Source organism: Pinus tabuliformis, chromosome X (genome assembly GCF_031772625.1).
Source record: "Pinus tabuliformis cultivar Carrire ecotype Pingquan chromosome X, CPIR1, whole genome shotgun sequence".
NCBI classification, from domain to species: Eukaryota; Viridiplantae; Streptophyta; class Pinopsida; order Pinales; family Pinaceae; genus Pinus; species Pinus tabuliformis.
In genome coordinates this window covers 151,636,063-151,656,597 of record NC_142308.1, presented here as the reverse complement: position 1 = coordinate 151,656,597, position 20,535 = coordinate 151,636,063, and positions in this window count along the sequence as shown.

The window sequence follows — 20,535 nt, the reverse complement described above, 5'->3', positions numbered from 1 at the left end:
CATAGATTGATGACCTTTTGGACAAGCTCAAAGGGGCCAAATATTTCAGCAAGATTGACTTGAAGTCAGGTTATCACCAGGTGCCTATCGAACCCTTTGATGTGTAGAAGACTTCCTTCAAATCCAAGGTGGGTCTTTTTGAACGGTTGTTCATGCCATTTTGATTGAAAAACGCCCCTGCAACCTTCATGAGACTGATGGATGACATATTTCGACCATTCACCAATGAATTTGTGGTGGTGTATTTAGATGACATCTTGATCTTCAGCTAGAGTTGGGAAGAGCACCTCCACCATATTCGACAGGTCCTTCAAACCCTGCGACAACACAAGATGTGTGCTAACTTGGGGAAATTCACCTTTGGCCTGACCCAGGTTTAATATTTAGGATACATCATTGACGATTAGGGTGTACATGTGGACCCATCCAAGATACAAGGCTTTCGGGATTGGCCAGCAGCTCCGCAGCTTTTGGGTATTGCCAATTTCTACCATAGGTTCGTGTTGGGGTTCCCTCCTATCACTTGGCCTTTAAGTAAAGTCACCAAGGGTGGAGCGAAAGAAAAGTTTTTTTTTGTCAGAAACCCAACAAAAAGTATTCTCTGAGTTGAATAATCACCTTTGTTCTGCACCAATGCTCACATTACCAGACCTGCAACAACCATTTGAAATTGAGACAGATGCCTCCACATATGCTATTGGTGTGGTTCTTACTCAACATGGGCATCCAATGGCTTACCACAATGAGACACTTTCAGACACAGTCCAAAATTACCCCACTTACGAAAGATAAATGTATTCCATTATGCATGTCTGTCGTCAATGGAAGCATTACATTCTGGGGAAGGAAACAATCATCCACGCAAACCACCAAACTGAACCTCTATAGTTCATACAGGCACAAGGGAAGTTACAGAACGATTTCCATCAGAAATGTTCCACCTATCTGCACAATTCCATTTGAACATTAAGTATAAGAAGGGAGACACCAATAACGTCGTTGATTTCCTTAAACAACCACCGGTCATGGCGCTGATCACTATGCTCGGCTCTTGTGGGTACGAGACATCAGGGTGGCCACATCTTTACAAGAGTGATCCAGAATTCGGTAGAATATACCAAACACTCCTTTAAGGAAAGCAAGTTCCAAATTTTCACCTTCAGGATGCATTGTTATGCCAACTAGGAATTATCTATGTTCCTTCAAGTGAGTGTGCCAAGATGATTTGGGAGGTGCACTATAGTCGGGTTATTGGAAATTTCAGAGTAGAGAAAACTGTGGCAGTATTGTAGAAATATTTTTATTGGTAGAAAATTCGCCAGGATGTTGGGAAGTACATTATATCATGCACCGCCTGTGCCATTGCCAAACCAACCATCAAGAAGCAAGGCATGTATACTCCTCTACCTACTCCTAGCCAGCCTTGAGAATCTATCTCCATGGATTACATGTCGGGCCTTCCTTCTAATAAGCATGACAACGATTATGTTTTCGTGGTCATCAATAGTTTCTCTAAGATGGCCACCATGGCGGCCTGCAAGAAGAGTATCACACCAAAGGCCACTGCTAAGCTCTTCTTTGGGCAAGTGTGGGTACACTTTGGGATCCCATGGTCCATTGTCTCAGATCGAGATAGTAGATTCCTGAGTTAATTTTGGTCATTTCTCTGGTCGATACTAGATACAAAACTTACTAAGTCCACAACTTTCCATCCCCAAACTGATGTCCAAACAGAGGTTGTCAACAGGACGATCGTACAGATTTTGTGCATGTACAACTCAAAGCATCCATGCTCGTAGGATGAAAGTCTCCCCTATGTCCAACATAGCTACAACAGAGCTCTCCACAACTCAATATGCCACAACCCCTTTTAGGTAGGGTTGGAATTTCAACCATTATGCCCCATTGATGTGGCCATGCCATTTGCAACCACTCAGGTAGATTCGGCTCACATTCAGTCTGAAGCTGAAAGGGATAACAAATTCATTGATCACATTCAACACATCCTCCAAAAGGTCCATGATATATTGGATAGATCTAATGTTAAGTACAAGTAATGCCATGATCAGCGTTGAGTGTTGCACAATTTCCAAGTGGGCGATAAAGTTTGGCTACATTTGCAGAAGGATTGCTTTGCTGGACCCCACCGCAAGCTTCACCCGCTTCGATATGGGCCATAAACCATCACCAAGGCTATTAGTGAAAATGCCTTCGAGTTCTGCATCCCATCGTTCCTTGTTCTGCACCCAATTTTCAATGTAGATTGACTTCGACCATACTTTTCACCATTGTTGGACACATCTAACATTGCAGAACAACTTAGACCAACAAAGCTCAACCTAGGTTGCATGGAATAGGCCATAATTTATCAGATCATGGACACACATATCAAGAACAATCTTCAATAGAGGATATAGTTATATCGAGTTGTCAAAGCAGGCCAAATCCTTCACAAGGGCAAGTGGTTCACCAGGGACCAGGTTCACCATAAATTTCCTCACCACATGGAAGCTCTGCACGCAATGGGGACCATTGCTTCCTAGGGGGGAGGAATGATCTAGGTAGATATTGGTGGCCACCAAATTATTCCACCTAGACCCCCCAGTCAGTTTCATCTATTTCCTTGTTCGTTTCAGCATTTACTATTTTTAGCAGCTTTTCGGGTCCTGAACCTCTGGAGCAGTTTTGACCCCCTAAACGGTGTTTTTTGGGGTTCAATGTAGGCCCATCGCCATAGGTAGGGGTTTTTGATGAAACATGTAATACTCAACAAGACATTTTCAACAAGGTATCGTACGCGCCAAACGAAGATAATATGACCAAGTTACGACCCCGGGAAGTTGGTTTCCCAACTAACCCCAACGAGGCCAACAAACTCTTGGTGTTACATCTCCCGGGGTTAGGGTTTTGGTTGCTTAGGATTTTCTCATGTTTTCAAATAATAAATAAGCCCTTTAGCCTAATTGTAACATAGTTCAGAGGCATGTAGCCACCACATCTCTTCTCAGAGATAAGTTACCATTGCCCGATCTATCTTATTTCCATTTTTTTTGTAAGCATAGTTTAATATTTTTCTATTAATGAAATGAAGTGTTTTTCTGCTAAATCTCTGTGTTTATGATTATATTTGTAATTTGTTGCATTCCTGATTAAGTTTGGAACACCAAAACTTATTGTAACTTCCAAAATCCATCATAGATATGATGATAAGACTAATAAACCAAAAATCAACTTCAGGGCTAGGCCTGACCATCCCCAACCAATACTGACATTCTGTCAAACACTTGGCATCAATGCAACCTACAGGTCCAAGATACAAGACAAAGCATGAATGACAGAAAACTCTTTTGAAACATGACAAGAAGGATCACCACCTTGTCCCTTGAACTGTTATGACATTAATTATGTCTTGCATCCATCATTTTAACAATTACAAGTAAATACATGAAATAACCATGACATGAACCGGTTAATTAACCAGGCTTGTAACCAGCATAAGACCATGGAAATAACATATTTATAACAACCATTAAATACACATATAAACAAATACAAAAATAAGAGAAATTAGCTTTCATTGATCATAGGAAAATTCGACTAGGTTCAGGTATTCCACATACCACCTAATCGTAGACATGGCTGAACCAAATATTTCTTTCAGCTAGTCACCCCTGTGCCATATTCCAAGCATGAATGTGGGATCTCATGGGTAAACCAATCCAAAAACAAAAAATGGAATCCAGAGGTTAAGCCATGTCCACCCTCACCAAACTGTGATCACACAAAGACCGATGCTCTGATCACAAAACTGAACCAAACTTGGAACACCATTCGGAATCCATCACTATCCTTGAGGAATTTTCCATCTCCTTGTCTCTCAGGCTTTACCGCAATCCAATCTCGGATCACTAGGCCCTAAACTGAGACCAGTCTCTTAGGATTTACTGCAATCCAAACCCAAATCGCTAGGCCCTAAACCGAGACTCCTCCCTTAGGATTTACTATGTATCACGTCAAAACTAGTCAAGGGATTCCTAGGCCTTTGGGAATGAACCTTGAGACCACCTCTGCCCCAGATTCCAAAATCCATCCGGTAAATCTAAAGATAAAAACTAAGATAAACATCCAACACACCATAACATCCAGAAAAGGCAAGTCTAGGCTGAAGAGCACTGTCATAACCCGACAAAACCATGCCACTGATAGCGAGAGAACCATACAACAACATGCAAAGCCATGCATTTCAAAACTGGCTAGGAAATCACACATGCAATATGTTACCTGCAAACTACCTTCGTTGTTGTTCTTTTGCAAAAGAATAAAGATGGAGATGACCAACCTATTTCTTTTTCTAGTAAAGTCATGAGATATGTTGAGCTAAAATATGACATCATTGAAAAACAAGCCTATTCTTTAGTTCAAGCCCTCAAAGCGTTTAGAGTCTATGTCCTTCACTCTTCTATTATTTCCTATGTACCCAATAGTGTTGTTAAAATTGTGTTAACTTAGCCTGATACTGATGGAAGGAGAGGGAGATGGATTACTAAGATATTAGAGTATGATCTCATTATCAAAACTAAAAAATTGGTAAAGGGTTAAGGCTTGGCTAAACTTCTTGTTGCGTCAAATTGTAAGATCTTGGGAATAAATTTTGTTTTTGAAATTATAGCAGAGAAGAATCCCCAAGAACCTTCTGCTTCTACAACAGAGAAGAATCCACAAGAACCTTCTTCTTCTACAACAGAGAAGAATCCACAAGAACCTTCTTCTTCTACAATAGAGAAGAATCCACAAGAACCTTCTTCTTCAAACCAATCAATTCTGATTCATATTGATGAGAAATTTTTATTATCTGATTGGTACACTGATATTGTGAATTTTCTTAGAGATTTTGAGTGTCCATCTGAATTTACAAAGAATCAATTTAAAACATTGAAGTTGAAGGCCATAAAATATTGTATTGTTAATGCAAATCTGTATTGGAAGGATCCTCTTAACATCCTTTTACTTTGCTTAACAGAAAATGAGACAGAAGGAATCATTGATCAATTTCATGTAGGTATTTGTGGAGGGCACTATGCTTGGAGGGCTACAACATACAAGATTTTAAGAGAAGGATTTTATTGGCCTATTTTGTTTTCACAAGTGGGAGCAAAGGTTAGAAGTTGTACTCAATGTCAAATGTTTGTTGGAAAGCAGAGATTAGGAGCACTTCTATTAGTTCCATTACTAGTCCGATCACCTTTCCTTCAATGGGGATTGAATTTCATTGGTGAAATTCATCCTCCGTCAAGTAGTCAACATAGATGGATATTGACTGCCATAGATTACTTTACCAAATGGGTAGAGTCCATTCCAGTTAGAAATGCAACTGATATTGTAGTTATTAAATTTATTGAAGAATACATATTGTCTAGATTTGGATGCCCCCGGAAAATAGTGACAGACAATGCAGTAGCATTCAACAGTGTCAAGATGATTGAATTCTGTCAGAAATACCAAATTTTGTTGCATCATTCTACTCCATACTATCCACAAGGAAATGGACTGGTAGAGTCCTCAAACAAGAGTTTGGTTAAAGTCATAAAGAAAACATTGGAGGATCACAAAAGGAGTTGGGATAGTCATCTCATTTATGCACTTTGGGAAAACATGATTTCTCCAAAGAGATCAACATGTAAATCTCCTTTTCAACTTGTCTATGGTAAGGAAGCTATATTTCCCACACATCTAGATTTTCCTGTCATGAATTTTTTACAAGAAGCAAATGAAGAGCCTGATGATTTTTCCAGAAGAATAAATCATATTATAGAACTTAATGAAGATAGAGATGAAGTTCATTATAAGCTTCGGAAATATCAGAACAAAATGAAAAGTTTGTTTGATAGAAAATCTAGAGAAAGATATTTTAAAGAAGGAGATTTGGTGTTAAGATGGGATGCTAGAAGAGAAGAGAAAGGAAAACATGGAAAGTTTGATAACCTCTAGTTTGGACCTTTTAGCATTGTAGAGGTTAAGGGTAATAATAATTTTATTCTACAGAATTTGGAAGGACAATATTCCTCATTGCTTGCCAATGGGAAATACTTGAAGAACTACATTTAATATTGAGAAGTTCCCCATTTATTAATCATTTGTATATCACCAGAGAGTTTATTTTACATGCAGTGTGTATTTATTTTCAACAGAGACTCCAATAGCCTGAGGAGAAGACATATGTATCTGCAAGTTCTTTGCAACCTACGAGAGGAAGCAGTCCCTAGTTGGAGCCAATGTTGTAACATTTTCTTTTTTGATAAGTTAGTTTTATTTATAAAAGAGGGTATAAAAAGTATAGAATAAAAAAAATGAAAAATTAAAAAAGATGAAATGAAACCCCATCAAAAGAAAATCAAAATTTGTGTAAGTGAGAAAATTTAAATGCCACTTCAAAGGAATAATTTACATTGTAAATAAACTAGGGTTTTGTGTGCACCTCGTTTAAAATGCCACAACCTGATGTTTAGGTTTGAATAATATAGTTTAATCATGATAAAATCATTTAAATTTATGTTTTTAGATTAGTGAATAAGTTCACCAAAAATATTTAATCTTGGTAGAGCATGATTAGATAGGATAGAATAGAATAAATGATTGCCTAACATGCTCAAAATTTGGCCAAGTGATGTATTAGATTAGGGTTACAAAGAAATTAAGCAAGAAATTGGTTGCTAGTTGAAATGCACCAAAATTTAGATTAAGGTTTGTTTGATTAAGACTTAATTACCTATTAAAGGTGATTAATTTTGTATAAATAAAAACTTACAATGTTTTTAACCAAAGTCATAAAACGACAAAGGAAATTTGTCGTGAAGTGCTAACAAGATGATACCTTTGGATGTTGATCCTCTTCCTTGCCTTGATCAACGGCGGGGAAGCCATTTCCCACCCCCTTTGACCGTTGCTCAATAATGCCAATGGGAGTCTGAAAAGTGGTTTCCCTTATGGCGGGCCCATTGCAACCTGTCACTCCCTCGTTACTTCACACTCCCCTCACATTACCACTTACCATTGCCCCCCCTCTGAAATCAACTCATCCCACTTCGTTCATACATCATCCCGCCAATGGTTATCCCCGTTTCTGCACCTTCCATACACTAATCCTTTCACTTCGTGTGTCCATATCCATTATATTCCTATTTGTTTCACCTATCTATTCTAGCTTCCTGTTATCCATCAATGAACACCCTCTCGTTTGGTAACGGTTCCCTTCTAACGGTTATGTGCTTCCTTGTTATAAATAAACCCCTGATACCCTTCGCGTGATTTCTATGGTTTTATTTCATATTTTATTAACGGGTTTTCAAAACTTGACTGCTCTCTGCGCCTACTTTGTGGCATAGCCAAATTTACCATCTGAATGAAAACTGCTCTCTCTTAGGTATTCCTACTCCTAGTCTTTTGTTGTTTCTTCCACCCATTTTTGAAAATAATGGCACCGAAAAGAAAGTGCCAACCCTTTGGTAGTAAAACCTCATCACAGGAATATCCCAAAGTCACTGATACCCTAGACCTTGACCACATTCCCTTAGCTGACCAATTTTTCAAAATTGTAGACACAGAGTGCGAATTTGATATGTTCGAATTGTACCATTGGTTAAAACAGACTTATCAAGGCTCAGAAGATTAAATTAACCTATGGGAATCTTTATTTCCCATGTTCATGTTTCCTTAGACCCATCCATTTCTTGACTTAGTCATGTGGTGTCAATATAGGTACAATCCCCTGTAGAGAATTGTGGTAGCTCAATATGGAGACATTTTGATATCTATCACACCTATAACCATCAATAAAATGATTCTTATCCCCAAGAATGGTTCCCTTAGCTTTTTATCCACTGTTGTCCTCATGGACCTATACCATAAGATCACTTTTCCCCAAAGAGCTCAAATTTTTGAGATCTTTCTTCCAGAAGATGCTGAACTTCATAAAAACAACCCTCCTTATTCAACATCCATGTTCCTTGAGAGAGATAAACATATTATTTCTTTAGTTTCTTTCTTGTTAGGTTACTAAACAGATCAATGGGTAGATGAATCTATTCTAGGTTATCTATCCATATTCTCCAAAGAACACAAACCAACTTTCATTTATAATTACAATCAATTTTTGGATGAAAGTATGCATGAACAATAAATGAAAATCACTACAGAAGGAGTATTCAAGTATTCTTCTGTATTAGTGCATATGATCATTTTTCAACAAGGGAACATGTTACCTATAACCTTACACTAGCAGGGTGATCAACAAGTAAGTCAATCAGTCACACAGTGGACCTCATTGATTAGGAGGAACTGTGAATTCAAATTTTTAGATTTCATTAACGATTATATTCATCTAGTTGCATAGATTTTCAATAGCTAGAGTGAGCCTAGAACTAGTCTAGAAATTAAAAGAATTCTGCACCTGAGTGACCAAGTTAAGACAGGAGACTCATATCTTTGCCAAAATTACACATAAATTAGGGTGTATGGCTATGAATTATCTCCATACAAATTTCTTAAATATGTTCCAATGAGAATTTTCTCTACGAAACATATAAGGAAAATGATCAATATGGATGAGCTACATTTTATTTCAGGGAAGAGGAAATCTCAGTTTAAGATCAAATCCCAATTGGGATCATTTATTTGCAATACCAGATCAACAGGTATTGAAGCAGACTCAATCCTCAGACAAACAAGATTCAAACCAAGTTTCACCTAGTCTTATAACCCATTTATTATAATCTCCAACTTAAGGGTGGAACTCAAAACCACACCTTACAATCATACTCCAAGACCATATATTGAAAAGTACAGAAATCAGGAATAGAGGGAGTAAAACACACTTCACGAACCACGAGAGTAGATTTTACCTCCTTCTACCCTCTAGACTCCCACTTCTCAAAGTAGGAAGGATAAGAGGCCAAGAGAAGAATCTTCATCTTTAGCAAAGGGTGCAAAGGAATTTGTTATTTATCAGAATAAATCAAAGACTGAATCCAAAGGTACAACTACTCAAGGTCAAAAAGAGCCTATAATCATCAATCTGGATGATCCACAGATTTCTACAGGGTCACAAGAAAATGTAATCACCCCTCCATCCTCTTCTTCAGCTTTATAGAATCTATTGGAGATTACCAAGTCAACAGGAGTAAGTGAACAAGAGGAGTCAAACATCTTCACCAATTTCCTTGAAATTAAACAGAAGAATGAATCTTTGAAGGCAAATGTCTATGCTCAATTTTGGAAACATACATCCACTTCGAAACATAGGTTATTGACAACCTTTGACAGTGAAAAAGGCAGGATGCAAATGGCATTCCTACAAGCTCAAGTTCCTTTTCCAAAGGCTTCTTCAGACTACAAAAAGACCATATTCTACTTTTATGCCAACCAGATACACCCAATCGACCATATGAACATGCACACATAGTGTGGTGAGATGATTTTCTCTACCTTGACTAACACTACCATGGCATTATCAAAATTAAGGACAAATATTTCAAATGTGCAGTCACAATTAAAGATAGAAAAGGTATCCTCTTTGAAAAAGGATAATAGGGTAAAATCATTAGAAGACTTAGTGATCAAAATTGGGTATGATCCCATTGATTTTAAAGTTGCAGAGGACATTATCAAAAATAAGAATGCATATATTTCACCATTAAGGAAGAAAATCAAACTACCTTCTACAGAGGATCCTCAAACTAAGGAGATAACACAAAGTGAGCAGCACAAAGAAGAAATGCTCAAATTAATCATTGAGCAAAATGTACAAATAAAGACAATGGAAGAGAAGATAGAAAAATTAGTTAAGAAAAGGAAGAATCTTCTCAAGTAGCCATAGCTCCAATTACATCTATACCCATTACAGTGGTAGGGACAACAGGGGAATCGACATCAACAACAATAGAGTTTACATCAACAACAGGTGATTTAAACAAATTTATACATGAGTTGTCTCTCTAGAGACATAAAAATGAAAGGTTTCACAAGAAACTCAAAAATCTGGAGATAAAGAAGATTAATAATGATACTATTTATGTTGAAGAGATGTAGGAGTCTCACAGATTGGAAAGAAGGATTGAAGACTTGGAGAATGAGTCATTAATGGCTCAAACCTTGGCCCAATCCAAGGAAAATATTTGGGCAGATATCAGTCAAGATATAATTGAAGTTTGGCCCTCCATACAGATTATTTTTGAAGAGAAAGAGCTCATTAATGTATGCCAAACAACTATTGAAGAAGTTAGAGAACTCCTTAAGGAAAAATAAAGTGAATCTACAGATATGATTAAAGTGCTCAATTCAAAAACCAGGGCTGACTTGGAAGAGATTCAGATTGTTGATAGGACGAAAACTATTCTGGAGATTAATATGGTTTTGCAGAAAATGAATCTCATGACTCAGTTGGAGAAAAAATGCCAAACCTTGAAAATGTTGTCCAAAGGTTTGATTTCAAGTTCAACTTACTCAACCAAAGAGGATTTCCAGGATTAGTAGCAACCGATAAAGCTAAATTTGCAGGTATTAAGGGTAACCTTACAGGAAGAAATTCTTATAGGTTTTGCACTTTCATTTAATAATCAAGTATGAAATCAAACACATCTTTGTTAATAAGCCTACTTTTGAAAAGTATACCGAGGTTGATGACATCTACAGAAATTTGATTAATATTTCTATACCAAGTGAAGATAAATGGGATCATTTGTGTGAAATCATCAAGTAACTTTCATCACTAACTGACAGACGACAAGGCTTCACTTTGTAAGGGCCTGATCATCAACAAATTCCTCGAAAATAGTGCCAGCAACTTAGCTGTTTTTGGATTCTTATATTTTTGTACTATTTTTGTATTTTGTTAAAGGATGTCCTAGAAGATTTATCATTTTTTATAAATAACTCTTCCTTCAAGTTAATATGGGTTGAACCCTTGGATGATATTTCAAAGAAGAATTGTAACTGAACTGGAGATTTGCTTCAAATTAATGAAAGGATTCTAGATTTGCCTCAAACAATTTGTCTCCTTGTGAATTTTTCTTATGTGATCATCTCATTATGTTTTTTCCACATGTATTTAAGTTTTTATGGAGAAATTTGGGTAAGATAAAACTAAATATCAGTCCATCTAAAATCCCCTATGAAGTTATCATCAATAATTAGTGATTAGTTTATAAAATTGTCTGTTATTATAAACTCCTCTATATTCATAAATTGTCGCACCCATCTTCACAATATTAAATACTTTTTGTTGAGAAGATAAACATCGTTTACCTGCATTCTCTCTTATAATTAATTAAATATTCAATTTGTTAGCGAGTTGTAATTCTTTAAAAACTTTTCTATTCATTCAATTAAAATCAATTAACTATTTGAAGACAAATAAACAAACCTTTCATTTTATTTAGCAAGTGTTAAAGTTTAAGCACCTGTTTTCAACTGTTCATAACATTGGTCATCCAAAATTTTCAAAACAAACAAACATTTTAGATGCTTTGGCATGATTAATTAACCTAGAATCATCTCAGAGGACAAGGTGTTCCATGTAGGGAGTCGCAAGTGATGGTGGGAAACACACATAAGATGTTGTGGATCCCATGTTATGCTAACATGATAGTGCCACAAAGGCTATGTAGAAACCACATTGATGCCACACGGAAACCTCATGTTGATGTGGCTCTCTATTTTTGGTCAAAATTCAAATGGGCATAACTTTCAATCTAGTGGTCATATTGAGATAAAATTTTATATCACCGAAAATATCTTGATGAGTTGGACATGATGGTGGCATTTGTTTCAAGTTTTTATGACATTGGAAAAATAGAAGTTTGTAACTCCATCTTCATAACATACCTTCGAGGTCAAGTTAAAGTGTACAAATAACACCTTCAACAACCCAAGATAATATAAAGACAAGGGAGGGAGTGTTACACAACTAATGTATTTTGAAAAAGTAGTCAAGGAAGACCAACGGGTTCAAGCTATGGATGAAGAAATTTAAACAATTAAGAAGAACTACACATGGAATCTGGTAGATCTACCAACCAGGAAAGAAAGTATTGTACTAAAATGGGTTTACAAAACAAAATTTAATGAGAAAGGGAAAGTTGAAAAGAATAATTTCAGACTTATTGTAAAAAGGAAACCTAGTATTGATTGTGGATAAACTTTTGCTCAAGTAACAAAATTAGACATAAGTAAAGCAATTTTCATAGTTGCATCCAAAAATAATTAGCTTGTTTATGTGATGGATGTTCTATCAAAAATTTCAAATAATATTTTAGAAGAGGAATTCTATCTCAATTAGCCACCTAGCTTTGAAATCAAGGGTTAATGGAAACACGTTTATAGGCTGAAGAAAGCATTTTATGGCAAGCTCCATGAACTTGGTATGGTCACATTGCTCCCTATTTGCTCAATAATGGGTTACTTTACACCAAAATATATTAGTAATGTAATAGTTTATTCATTTGCCTATAAGTTAATGATATGACATAGATAGGAAATTTGATCTTTGATGTTTAAAAAAAACCATGAATAGGAATTTTACAATCACTGATCTTAGCCTTATGAAGTATTTTGATTTTTCTTGGAACTAAAATTGATCAATTTGAACAAGGTATTTTATTTGTTGACACAATTATGAAAATATTATTTTGAAAAGGTTCGAAATGGATCAAAGAAAACTATTAGACAAACCAATAGCAACATGGACAAGTTAATTAAAGAAAATAGAAGATCAACAATTAATCTTACTTTGAACAAGAGACTTGTAGGCAACATCATGCATCTTACAACTACCAAGCTTCATATATCATGTATGGACTAAACTTAAATTCCAAATTATGGGGTCTTGAACTATCTTTCAAAGGTTGGTAAAAATATCTTAATGTAAATTACAGGTACAACAAATTATGGAATTCGATATTCCATTTCCAAAGACAATATTTTTTCTAGGTACATAGAGAATGATTTTACATGCAAAATTGATTATCACAAGAGCACTTTTGGTTATGAATTCCACTTAGGTATAGGTTTAATCTCATGGGAATCTAAGAAACTCCCCATTGACACACAGTCTTCAAAGGAAGCATAATATGTAGCAATACATCATCACCATATCATGTTGTATAGTTGAGAAAGACTATTAAGTGGCCTGTCACATGAAGAGAGGGATCCAACTCTGACATTTTGGTACAACAATTATACTATTGCACTAGATCCAAGAATGATGTGTTTTAAAACAAAAGTAAACATATTGAGACTTATTGTTATCATGTCATCTGCAAGACATTTTCACTAGGCCATTACCATGAGATGATTTTGAAGAGATAGTGCTTAGGTGTTGTTTGTGATTCTATTTGCGATAGTCAAAATTAAAGGGGAGTGTTAAGATAGTGTAATTTCTAGATCTATTAAGTTTGAGAATGTAGATTAGTTAGACCTATATCTCTAGATATATATAGATACTTATACTATATTGTGATTCTATTTGTAATAGTCAAAATTAAGGGGGAGTGTTAGATAGTGTAATTTCTAGATCTGTTAAGGTTGGCAATGTAGATTAGTTAGATCTAGATCTCCAAATATATACAAATACTTATACTATATTTTTGCATCGCATTTGATAGCGTAGTATGAGGGTGGTGTGTGTAACATCCCTACAGTAATAACTCAGCGTAATAAAAAATTATGAAATATTTACGAGTTAGTTGCGAAACTGATTCTCGTTAGTCAAAAACTGAAATCAAGAAAGGATGGTCGGTGTTTTGGGTGGGGGGCTGGAGTTTTTCCATGCGAAGATACGAGGGAGGTCCCTTCCCCTTCGGTGGCCCTAAGTAATTTGTTAAGAGCCATTTGTGTCTTTCCTATTTTCCAGCTGACCGTTGTGGCCAAGATTCCAAAAAGAAGAGCTTGTGGAAGTTCCCTTCCTTCACTAACGCGAGCTCTGCTACAAAAGACCAGACAATGGGAGAATCGGGAGTCGAGAAATGATATTATTAAGGCAAGCACGCTTCTCAAATTGCTACAAGGCCATGGCACTCACTTCTGAGGTCTCTCTAGTCCCGGTTGGAGGGAAATCTTGTCCCGGGCGTATCACCTGGCTCTGCATGTGAAGTATTGCAGTCCCATCCATGGTAGCTCGGTCAAGGCTTCTGAAATCTAAGCATTTGAGACAGTGGATTGCTCAGATGTATTTTGATTTCTTTCGGTGTTAAGTAGAGGCGCACGTATGGAGAGCTGAGATACGTGTTCCATTATTTACACTGTCAAATGCGCACAATTAGATCCGAGAGTGCCAATTAAAAACTGCAAATTTCCCAGTTGGAGTGAGGCAAAAGTATAGATAAGTAACTGCATTCCTTATAGAGAAGAATAAGTTTCTTTTTTTTGGATTGTCAATTAAAGATTGATTATTTATATGTTTTCTTGGTAGAAGAAATATTTTAATGCATGCAAAAGAACGAATATTTTATATATTTTCTTGGTAAAGGAAATATGTTAGTGCATGCAGTTAAAGATTGAATGTGTTATATGTTTTCTTGGTAAGAAAATATGTTAATGCATGCAGTAAAAGAATGATTAATTTATATGTTTTCTTGGTAATAAAATACATTAATGCATGCAGTAAAAGAATGATTATTTTATATGTTTTTCTTGGTTAGAAAATATGTTAATGCATGCAGTAAAAGAATGATTAAATTATATGTTTTCTTGGTAAGAAAATATGTTAATTCATGCAGTAAAAGAATGATTATTTTATATGTTTTCTTGGTAAAGAAAAATATGTTAGTGCATGCAGTAAAAGATTGAATATTTAATATGTTTTCTTGGTAAAGAAAATATGTTAAAGATTGATTATTTTGTATGTTTTCTTGGTAAAGAAAATAGGTAGTTCCTCTTAGAAAGACTACATGTGAGTCTTGTGTGTGAAATTCTTGTCTCTTGTCATTTTCTTGGAATAAAATCCTTGCTAAATATAGCCAAAATATCTTCTTGAGAAAAGAAGATGAGGCATATAAACGTCCTGAGGACATAGCGTGAAAAGTGGCCAAGTTTTCTTGAATTAAAATATGTATTTTTTATAAAAGTTTCTTGGAAAAGGATATATGCTAATTGCATTGTGATACTAGCTAATTTCTAAGTTCAGGTGAAATAATTATGTATTACATGCATGATAGAATTAGCTAATGATGTGTTTCTAGGCACATAGATATTCATTTCTATAGTTTCTTTTTGGAAAAGGAGTGCATATTTCATGTATGAAGATGAAGGCTTTTATGAGATTTTTCTTGGAAACAAAAATAGAGGTTCCTTCCTTAAAGGACCTATGAATAGTGTTTATATCATATCAAGAATCCATACTTGTTTCATGAAAAGATTATGTGCATTAAAGTAAAAGTAATTGTGTTAGGAAAAACACATGTTGCATGCACATAAGGGTAGTTGTTGTGACCATTGGAAATATGATTTTGGGTGTACGTAGAGAAAGTATTAAGTTATCCTTCTTGGAAATATTAATCTCTTCAAAAGATTGTCTTGCTAGATGAGTTGGGTTGATTTCTAGTTTGGTGCATAAAAAGGGTAAGTTAACCTTGTTATTGTTTCTTGATTTTTATGCATGAAGATGGGTATTCCCAATATTTTCTTGAAAGAGAAAGCATGAGGAAATTACTTATAGGAAGATAAAGAAATGGGGTTATAATGACTTCCTTTAAGAAAGAAGTATGTGATTTGTTCCATGAAATGATGGTAGTATTCTAGTGAAGGGAATATGTGTTGCATATATTAAAGAAGGGCTATTATGATAAGCTAATATATGCACAAAGAATAGTCATTGTGATATAAGAGTTATGTTCTTTGTATGATAGAGAAACTATGTTGAGTTTTGGAAAATAACTATGTGAAAAGAACATATGTGCTTAAGCATAGAAACAACAGTTTATTACATGTACATGTATGAAGATATAACGATTGTGTTATACATGTTAATAGAAATAATGAGTTAGATCTCTTAAAGAGAATTATGGCTTAGTGTGAATAAACGTTGTGGAGGTAAAACAATATTTACTTGAGTATATGTACTAGTTAAATAGTATGTCATGCTTGCTTATGCATATGAGTAGATGTTAAAAGATCTCTTTTAGAGGTTGATTATTGATTCATTAATATGGAATCTAATCTTGTTGCCAAAGCTTGTTGACGACAACATGGACAGGAAACGATGGCAGTTGGTGGAAAAGAAAAGTGATGCTTAACATTGTGGCAGGAAAAGGATTAATGGTCCATGCAGATGAGTTCAAGTTGCAGGATTGTCCATTGCTAGAACAATCATGCCACAAGGAATGTTGCATGTGGCGGTATGTAAGAAAAGGGTTTCATAGAAAATGTATTAGATTTTAGCTAGTTATGTGACAACTTAATGATAATTCATTGTAATTATTTTATAACAATGGTTAAGGGATGGAATCCCTTATAAGCCATTGAGTGAGGGGTGAAAACCCTTAAGAGTGTTTAATAATAAGATTAAACATTTGCTGGTTTTCACCCTACGGGTTTTCTAGGGTATATTGGTGTTCAGTGGTGTGATTGCCTTTTGTGTCAGTTTGATGATGATGAATCCTTGATGTTGATGGTTCTTTATTTGATGGCATAACCATAATGTCCAAGTATGAGATTAATTAATATGGTTAAGGAAATCATGAAATGGATGCAAGGATTCATGAGACAGTTTATGTTATTACACTACCACGGTGGTGGTTATTGGTTATGTAACTTACTGTCTTTTATTGCAATTTACTTGATGAACTAATGAACATTATATCTAATGGTTAATGAGGTATTGTGGAGTTGTGAATTGGATAATTACTTGTGGGTAATTTGTATAAAAAAATTCTAACTCCCTGCTTTTACATGTGTGGTTACCAGGGTATGTGACAAGTAGTAGTAGAGCTAAAGGTTGCAGCACTGGCGCCTTTGGGAATCGGTAAGCGGAAAAGAAATTAAGGTACGCCACTAGTGGGCATTAACTCAGGTATGATTTTAACCATTCACATATTGATTTACGTAGTACACTACTTTCAGCATGATAAGTGTGATTTGTGTTTAAACTGCTTTGAGTAGTAAGTAATAAAGTTGCTGCATAACTATGTTCATGACATTGGATTCCTGATGAGGATAAAAGACAATAAAACTTTTGTCGCACTTAAGAACAATATTGAACACTCATTGAGGAAAGTGACAATCAACTACCAACTTTTGATTTGCAAATATGGCAATAACAATGATGCATTTATTGAACAAGATTGAAGTTACAATGAACGAAATTTAATGAGTCAATGCATGAATATAAATTATGGGGAACATCCTTGAATAGGATGACAAATTGTTTTAAAAGGACATTAGAAGAACCCCTTAGATATTGAAAATATGCAATGAGTCAAGTAGTGAGACTTGATGGTAAAACTAATTTTTGAATAAGTTTTGCCATGGTTCCATTAAGATGATTGGTAGTTGTGTTTGGTTAGTATTGTATGACTAACTAATAGCACTTATGTGTGTGAATTGAATTTTATTTAAGCTTATCACAATTTGCAAACAAGTGATTATGGTAGTTACTTCCTGTATTGGTCTATTGATGGCAATACATTGTGGGAATTGGAAATGTTTAGATTGTTACCTCAACTATCATAGGCATTTACATAGTAATGAATATTTGCATATACTTTTATGCATGATAGTATTGTGCCCCAAAGTAAAAAGATTAGGGAAGTGAATACTTGTTAAATGATGCATATGTATAACTAACGTTGCTAATGGGATTAAGTAGTGGTAGCTTAATGGCAACAAGAAAACTCGTCACGTAAAATGTTGCAATGAGAATTGCAATCATAAATGAGAAAGAATAAGGTTATATGATATGCATGGTTGCGTTATTTGGAAATCAGAATGCATACAACATGTATGTCAGTTGTGTTTCCTATCAATCTAGATGTTGTGGACCCAGGATGAGGCTTAAGTGTAGATGCATGGTGTACATGCATGTTTGTTTTGTTAATGATAATGATTATATGGTTCATTATGTAGATTACTTTGGGAAAGAGTGATAAAAGAGAAATTTAACATGCCAGACAGTTGCAGATAGTTGTGAAAGGCTAGAATGCCTTGGGTTGATGGCAGTTACCTGCCTGGAGGGGTTGATGGTACTTGTCTTCCCAGATTGTGAAAGGCTAGAATGCCTTGGGTTGATGGCAGTTACCTGCCCGGAGGGGTTGATGGTACTTGTCTGCCCGGATTTCTTCTCCCTAGAGATAAATTATCTCAATAAGGGAAAATAGTTTATGTGGTCATTGGAATTCTTGAGCTGGTTGGCCAGTGGAATTCCATGTTAGACCTGGTAAGGTCTCTATCAAAGAAACTGTCTAGATGTGAAAATGACTCGATTTGGTTGTGGAAACCAGTTTCCATGGGTTAAGAATTCTTTAGCCTATTGTGGTTCTCATAGCTAAAGAAATTAACTAATCAACTATATGTTATGTTAAAAATTAATTTCATATATAGACGTGTAAAAATGTCATGCACATTTAACAAGAAATGAGCTTAGTGCTCAATAAGGAGTTATTGGAAATTTTAATTCCTTTATTGAATTATTAATCATGTGAACGTCTTAGTAGGGGCTAAGGCAATTTTCACTTGATGCAGTAATTGACTGTTTGATTATTAGAGAGCTAGGTGCTCTTTTGATACTTTTGGAAGTACTCTGTGGATGTCTTTAGTGAGAGTTAATTTAGTGTGCATGTGGAGCAGTGAAGAGCTCTTAAGTACTTGTAAAAGTACTATGAATTAAATTTCATCTAACATTTCACGATTGATGGATAGTTAAAAGTATTTCATTTGACTCAGAATATTGTGACTAATGTGATTGAATTTGTTTGTCATACATTACAAGATTACTTACCATGGAGGGTTGATGGGCTATCCAACCACTATTAAAATTCTTACATGAAAGCGCTCATGATTTTCAAGAGTAGACAGTAAGTAATGGTAAGTTGATATAGAGTTTGGTTTTTGAATTTGAATAAGGGCCAAGTGGTGGCAATTAGAACTTGCATATTTTTGTAGTTATGAATGCTTATGACTATTGATCTTTCTTATGATTATATCATTACTATTTTGTTTGTTGTCATTTCTTGAAATGAAATCTTTGATTTTAAAAGAGGAAGGATCACATTTTGTGTGGTTTAGATGGTTATACCATGAGTACAATCTTAAGTTCCAATGAGAGATGAACACCGAGGACAGTGTTCTTGTTAAAGGGGGAGTATGTAACATCCCTACCGTAATAACTCAACATAATAAACAGTTATGAAATATTTACAAGTTAGTTTCGAAACTGATTCTTGTTAGTCGGAAACTCAAATCAAGAAAGGATGGTCAGTGTTTTGGGCGGGGGGCTGGAGTTTTTCCAGGCGGAGAGACGAGGGAGATCCCTGTTGGGTCTTGAAAATGTCATTCATTTCCATTACACTTTCACTATTATGTCCATTATATCACCTCCATTTCACCTCCATTTCACTACTATGTCACCACATTCATCCCACTTTCATTATCATTGGGCCACATTTATGTTTTTCCAATATTTATTAATTCTAAGCATTTTAAGTGAATTTGTGGTTAAAAATTAGAAAATAATGTGCATATGCTTATACCTAACAAATGGGTTGAGATTGTTGACATGTGTAGGTTGAAAGGAGGCTTCTAGAAGACCCTTATGTGGCACCCCAAGGCCAAATTCGAATTTGAGTGGAAAGAATCATGGGATCATAAGGATATGTGTCACATCTCCTAATTGTATTGTAACTCTAATAAGACATGTGTCTTATCAGTTCCTATTTTGATTAGGACCCTAGAGGTAGAGGGAGAGATTCATGGATTCTCATTAATGAGATGGCTCTCATATTTTTGTATAAATAGGAGATCTCTCTCCTTCATTTGTTAGTCCTTAGTCCCTAGTTCTTAAGTTTGTAGTCCTTCCTTGATGGCTTTTGAAAGCTTTGGAGAACTTTGTTGTACTTTGTACTTTTGAAGAATTTGAAAAAACCTTTGATGTTCTTAACATGGAAGGAGATGTGAAGTAGATGTCATGGAGCATATTAGAATGTAAGGTAGAGTAGATTTCATTTTGTAAATAATGTAAGGTAGAGTAGATTTAATTTTGTAAATATTGCTTTGATTCCATTATGTTATTTGATTGCTTTCAAGTTTGATAGATTGGATTTTTCATTCATGCAATTTTAATTCATACAAGTGTGTTCAATTTTGCTTTGATTTCATTATGTTATTTGATTGCTTTCAAGTTTGATAGATTAGATTTTTCATTCATGCAATTTTAATTCATGCAAGTGTGTTCAACCGGTTGATTGTAGATTAGTGATGCACATAGGCCTTTAATGATTAATGACATGATAGAATCATCTTGTCCTTCTGCTGAAGCAGCAAGGATACTGGGTC